The 7223-nt window shown below is 42.4% G+C and overlaps 1 long non-coding RNA gene across 1 annotated transcript in view; it reads left to right on the forward strand.

The window, feature by feature from the left end:
- Positions 1–5173: 5173 nt before the first annotated feature.
- The window catches only part of LOC133122544 (uncharacterized), a 5877-nt gene continuing 3827 nt past the window's right edge, over positions 5174–7223 (forward strand). The window contains exons 1-2 of the long non-coding RNA XR_009708115.1: positions 5174–5528; positions 7093–7180. This is a non-coding gene — a long non-coding RNA (uncharacterized LOC133122544). The remainder of the gene's footprint in view (positions 5529–7092; positions 7181–7223) is intronic.

Below are 7223 nucleotides of genomic sequence, written 5' to 3' on the forward strand. Positions count from 1 at the left end.
TGTGGGAAATTAGGCATCCGGAGACTGTCTTAAATAGTACATATCGATGCATTTTCATCATAGGAAAAATTCTTATTTCACAATTCATATCTTTGCACTTTGTACTTTGTAAAAAAAAAAAATGTCCAGGGGGTCTGCTGGTACCTGCTTTTCAAATCAAACCCCCCTATCTAAAAACTTTAAAGCATTTCAAACTTGCAGTCTGACCCACGTCTGACCGCAACAGGATGATGTCACCTCGTGCCCCCAGAGCCAGCCGTCACCTCATTGGGCAGGCATCCCGTCTCCACGCCAACCGCTGGGTACATACACAATGATGGAATTGTGCCCCGCCCTCCGTGACCCAACAGCTGCCCGTGGGATCTCTGCCCCCATGCATTACACCGGCGCCCATTCATTCGCGACTGTCGCGCGTCCGAAACGAAAGGCCGCCGGCTCTCAGACGTCCGCTTCCTCCGACGTTTAACCTGCCCGTTAAGCTACAACGGCAGAGAGGCACACTCACTTTGGACGAATTTACAAACAGGACTGTGATTACATGTCCTTTTTGATGTAAAGTGTGCGATCGTTAAACCTCAGTGTTAGAGGTCTGGGCAAGTCAACATTCTGTAACGAATATTCACTTTTTGCCTGCTTCTGGTTGGCAGCCTACTAAACGGAGGCACTGCTGATTGGTTCAAATGCAAAAGTCATGTTACCGATGGAAGTGACATGTTCTCCAAGTGCACAATACCAGATAATTCTGCAGTGGCCGGTATACAGTAAGAACTGCAAAAAACATTTGACATACCTTTTGTTTAATGATTCAATTATTTTTATTTTTACATTTTTTTCTTGTACAGGGTCTTTAAATAAAATGGTTTGATTGTGAAGTTCTTAGGCAGAGATTTATATGCAACAGGAGGTAAGGAGCCATTATATTTTCTCATTTAAAAAGGAAAGATAGCACAAGAAAGTAATCCCATGACCTAAGACTATGGGCTGGCGTGAGCCAAGAGGCTATGATAAATGTGTAAGTTATTACACAATAAATTTGACACATACTCTGTGCAGTGTGAACTGAACCGCAGCTGTCCTCTCACCGAATAAAGATTGCGAGACTGCCAAGAGATGGTCGTCTGGCTGAGGCCTTTATCCTGCGAAATAAACGGGCCCATCTGCGGGAGCCTCACAGATCTTCCGTGCTCGGGGATCATTGGTTTTTACAGGACCGTCAGTGAACATTAGGTGCGTGTTCGGTAAACCCTCGGTTACTCCTGACACAGCTAAATGACATCATGAGTGGCCTTATCGTTGGAGTCGCAGATGGTTCCCATATTGCTGGTGATTCTGAGGGGGTGGGAGGGCGGCCTGTAGCGTAGTGGTTAAGGTACATGACTGGGACACGCGAGGTCAGTGGTTCAATAAGAGCCGTACAGCCGTTGGGCCCTTGAGCAAGGCCCTTAACCCTGCATTGCTCCAGGGGAGGATTGTCTCCTGCTTAGTCTAATCAACTGGATTAAAAAGCGTCAGCCGAATGACATGTAATGTTGGATCTAATGGTGATATTGAGGCAGGTGGGAGAGCAGCCATGTTGGATCTAATGGTGATGTTGAGGGGGGGTGGGAGAGCAGCCATGTTGGATCTAATGGTGATGTTGAGGGGGGGTGGGAGAGCAGCCATGTCGGATCTAATGGTGATGTTGAGGGGGATGGGAGAGCAGCCATGTTGGATCTAATAGGGCTGGACTTCCCAAGACCACTGGGCAGATGTGCGGCTCAGACATTTGGTCTGAAATGAAGCCACACCCTCAGAAATAAAGGTACATTTTTGTTCTTTAGGGAAGAACATTTCCCAAATGTACCCAATAAGTACAGTATTGTTCTATTTGGCTACTAAAAAGCCAATTTTGCAAGCCGAAATGGTAAAAATTAATTACACATTGCTGGCAAGGGCTATAGTTTTGTGCACTGATGGGTGCTTAAAGGGACAAGCATTTGTAACTTTATAGGCACTTCGTCATACTGTTTCTTTATTTCTTGAGAGTGCATTCATTACACAGTATCATTTAGTTGAAAGGGATTTAAGAATATAGAAATAATTTAGAACAATAACATTTTTTCAATATAATTACATTCATTATCACAGAATTAACTGTAACCAGGAATCGGGAGTGTTAAAATGCACCTGCAGTCGGTCATGTATTTCCCTGGAATGTTCCTGTATCCATGGAGACTGCTTACATTCCATATATGACTCACTTATACAGTACACCTGAAGTTGGATATTTACTGGAGCGAGTTCATTGCTCAAGGGTTCACAGCCCCTTCCACAAGTCAAAGCGGGGACCTTCTATTTGCAAACTCTTCACCTTACAGCAGCAAGCACCGTGCCAAAACCGCCACCATGTTTTTATTATAAACTTTCTAAGGGTCAGACTTTCCCCAGCCCTCAGGAGGATGTTTATCGTGTTTAAAAGTTCGGCCCACGGGCGAGAGAGAGAGTAACTCGAAGACATCTGCTGCGTGGTGTGAGAGGATGTTTGGAGAAAAGTTATTTTTTCTCCCGAAAAATACCAGCCCCAGTCATGATTCACCTCACACTCAGTAAAACCTATAAAAGATTTCCTGCGGGACGCAGAAGTTTATCATAGGATTGGGCCCTGTTTGCTACAGTATCCTGTTGTAAATTAAGGGGGTGGAGGGAGATTTTGAGTCCGCCTGGGGCAGCTCTGAATGGGGAAATGACAGGGTCAATCCAGTGTGGTTTCACAGGGCCGTTCTGCAGGAAGAACAATCTGTGATTTTTGGCAAAAATTGGTACATTTGCAGACCACCGCCGAAAAGTGTCAGACGCGAGTGCTTGGCGGTGTTTCTCAACATACCGCATCTGTACAAGGGCTCAAACTATTGTCAGAACGCAGCGATATTAAAGTACCTGCTTTTCATCACTTTTATACGCAGCCAGAATAGTGCCGTGCAGAGGTGGCCAACCCAGGTCCCAGAGAGCCGCAGGGTGTGCTGGTTTGTGTTGTAACTCGCCGTTTTATTTGATCAATTAAAGCAGTCGATTACACCGTTAACTCACGTCACCTAGTTTCTTGGGCCCAAAATGGATGTCATATTTAAGGCCAAAACAAAACAGTGTTCTTGCCTAAACATTCTAATGCTGATGTCACAATCGCTACTGGTAATTAAAAGCAATGGAGTTCCGGAACACAGACTTAGAATTTTGAAAACAAAGAAAAAATAACATTCCAAAAACCTGCTTTTAAAAAGAGTTAATGATGAGAACAGGCCATTTTAGCCCATCCAGGTTCAGCAAGTACCTACAAGCCAGAAAGTATAGAGCAATGCGCCAGACTTGGACTTCAACACCCACGAGGCTCTCTGTCTCCATTACAAGCTGCTCCAGGCATTGACAGTTATCTGTGTGAAAGCGAAAAAATGATAAACTCCCAGATATCATGGCAGAATTTAGCGTTAACTGATTCGTACTCGACTCAACCGACTCAACATTATTTGTTGGTGTTTCTGTCCAGAAAAGCATCCTAGCCATTTTTTGTTTATTCCATGAAATACAAGTCTGGACTGGTTGTATCAGATCAGGTACATGACAAAGCATTTAGGGAATCAAAGGGCATGATCTCATGAAGTGAATATCCACCTCATCCTCTGGGAAGTATGTGCCTCTCCTACAGGGCACATTGTGTACCCGCGTTCTGTGTGAATCAATAACCCGTTTCATTTTTCCCTTGGGTTTCTCTCACATTTCATTCCTCCTCTTCAGGAGGACAGTAATGACAACAGAGTTGGTATGTCTGCAGGAAAGTTGTGGTGGTGTAATATAGCATATGACTGGCATCGCAAATCACGTAGGCCTAAAACACCTGACATTTTCATGATGTGGATCTAAATCCAGAGAAAGGACTTTATAAATAGCATTTTGAGATGTGTCGTGTTGGCGGCAGTTCGATGAAATTCTGTGAAATTCTACGGTGCGCTTTTGACACCTGGTCTCATGCTAATCCGGTTTAAATCGCATGCTTATCAGATGCTTAACAGGTCGTAAATTTGGGAAAGCACTGGCATTTAGATTATTTTTGAACTGTATTGTTACATATATACAAATATAATGGAAGACGACATTTCCTATGATGATGGAAGTCCTGAGTCTATTATGATTAATTGCACTTTTTTCATGAGAAGCACTGCCCTATGCCCCAATCAACATTTTTTTCTGAAGTGAGCTAAATAATACGCAACGCACACCAAAACACATTAACTTGACAAACTTGACTGTGCACGATTTAAGTCAAAAAAAATAAGTCAAAAAAATCCCTAATAAAGTGCTTACTTATTATATATTATGTACTGTATATTGCTACCATATACTCTAAACGTTTGCTTCCAGACAGTCAGTTATTATGTTCAATTTGTGTTTGGGGGACCACTAGTGGTCAAACATAAAACGACATCTAACACTTCGTAATCAAAACAGTTTGTACACCCTGTCTGTCTATGTACATTTAAAATGCATCAAACTGTTTGGAATATATATATATATATATATGTGTGTGTGTCTGTGTGTGTGTGTGTGTGTGTGTGTGTGTGTGTGTGTGTGTATACAGCATTTTAAAATAATAGTAATAATAATTATATATATATATAATTATTATTACTATTATTTTTAAATGCTGTATATACACACATATTTCCAAAACATACAGAAAAACATGAATTTACCTTCTTCCTGAAGTAACTTTCTGAAGTGTTCCAGATGAATTATTGAGTGCTATCCTATAGGAACCTCATATCCATGTGCAATTATTTCATTTTTATATTATAATAATTTATAACATTCACTATTTTTAGACTGTTGCTGTATTTATACGTATATGGAAGTGCTTCCTGCTTCAAGATTTTCGACAACAATTCAGTTCAAACATGAGTCTATAAACTAACTAAAAACATCAAATCATTATTATTTTTTAAGTAAATAATAAGTACTTATAAGATACGCTTCCAGTACATGCGCTGACCAAAATAGCGCCTTCTGTGAACTTCTCGCTTAAGTCGAATATGCACTGTGGGACTTGCAGTTTCCGCAGAAAAAAGACATCAGTTAAATATGAAATGGATCGTCCCCATTAAACCCCAACTCCCAGAATGCAATAGTTTCGTTTCATGCGCAGCCTCGTATTAGGTGTGCCGTAAAAAAATCCAATACATTGATATTGATTTTGTAACCGTAACTATTTCAGTACTGCATGAGTTTGAATTTGCATCTTAATAATACCAACCCAGAACTTGGAAGCAAACAGAAATTACACGAAGAACATGTGCTGCGAACCATTGCTGTCAGTGCTTTCCTGTAACCTAGACAGAAACTTAGCAAGCTAGCCCTGGATATTGCGCCGGCTAACTAGCTAACCGTTCCGCAATACTTAGCAATCGCTAGCACTGCATGTTTCTGAACGCTGTTTTTCATTTATAATCGAGTGAGCGGTCAATGCGGAGGCCGGAACTGAGTCTTTCCTCAAGTGAAAGGTATGTATTTTTACAACCGTTTCCTTTGTAGCTGGCTTGTTTGTACACATACTTCCAGTCGACCGTTATTAGCTAGCAGAATAACTTCGCGGTATGGACCATGGCTTTAGTTAGCTAGTGTGTTTATCTCTGGGAACCTCGGCACAAAATAATCGTGTTTAAAGCACGCTAGCTAGCAAACGACAACCTCCAATCTGTTATTATCGATTGGCTAGCACGCTATGTGGTGTTAGCCAGCAAATAGGACTAGGATATGGTATTAGTGAAATGCATAGCCTAATATTTGAAGGTTTACAGAACATTATCTCCCATTAATTTTCAGTCCGCGAACTTCAGTGTCTAGATATATAGCTCAGGTTAACTTAGCTAGTGTTGCAGTGGTACACCAAAACTTACGTTAGCTTGCTAACGTTTAGCTCGTGTGTGTATTCATTGACACTCTTAAGAGTGACAACTACAAGTGTGTCATTATTCGCAGTTACTCTGACCTTGCAGGTCACCCTGTCTGTAATAAATTGTAACGTTAACTAGCTAGATAGCCAACAATGAACAGTAAACAGTCCTACGTTTCTCACTTTGGAGTTGGTTAAGAAGTTAACTCGCTTGTTTGGTCGCAACTACTGTACTTGAGGTGATTGTGTTGCGTCACCCATCTTACTTGGTATCCAGCGATCTGGAAATTAAATACTTCCCCGAACGCCCAGTTCTAAAGTTAGTGCATTTGCCTCAACATTTACTACAACGTTGTAAAACGACAATATATCAAAAGCAGTAGCACTAAGTTAGTTAAGCAATTCTTCATTGATTTTTAAGACAAGTTTTCTTGCTTGCAGTTGCTTATATTGATCACTGCCATGTCAGCGTCCCTGGCTCGTATATACCCAGTAGACAGTTAGGAAATGGGCATCTGACGGTTGTTTTAACGTTAGATGTAGTGGATAGCTATTTTAGACAACTTAATTTATTCTTCCCCTGGCTTCCAAGCCTGCTACAGTCTTGCACAGGACGTGTATAGACTGTACTACACTACAGGGGGCGAGAGAGATGAACTAAATCTTGGCTATCAGCCAGTATTTTAGAATGCACTAATGTATTGCGAAGCTAGCGAGCATTGCATTTTAAAGAGGCGGTGTACCCGGTTGCCTGTACATGGGAGTAACTAAATGACAAGCACTCGTTTATAAATGTCAAGTGTCAGAATGAGGCCTGCTGCCCGTGATGCGGTTCTGGCCGGATGATGTATCCACTTGAAATAGCGTGGGCTGTATAGAATACCCCATGCCGGGGTTGGGGTTATTTTTATAAGAGCAACGGGAAGTTCTGCGCTTGTTGGCAGTAGTGGTGTTGTAATCCTACCCAGGTCTAGCCCTCTCCCTTTCTAGGTTTGATCCTGTGAAGCCCATTTTGTGTATAAATCGCCCGGTCTCTGCGTCCCTTGTTGGTGCGTTTCCATTGCTTTAAAAACGCGTTTTTGGCCGCTTTGATCCCGCGACTGCTGTACAAACGCAGGGCACGTTCGGAGGTGGGCGTTAGAACGTAACACAACGCTCCCGCTGCTTTTCAGGTTTCTGTCAGCAACGGACATCGCGGGCGGGCTTGGGCTGATCTCGCGCCAGGTCGTCCAAGGTGAATGCTGTTGACTTCGGACTGAGGTCAGTGGTGATGTGTCTTTTCCCGTGTTTGGCTGGTTCTTGG

Source organism: Conger conger, chromosome 2, assembly GCF_963514075.1.
Source record: "Conger conger chromosome 2, fConCon1.1, whole genome shotgun sequence".
Taxonomy (NCBI): domain Eukaryota; kingdom Metazoa; phylum Chordata; class Actinopteri; order Anguilliformes; family Congridae; genus Conger; species Conger conger.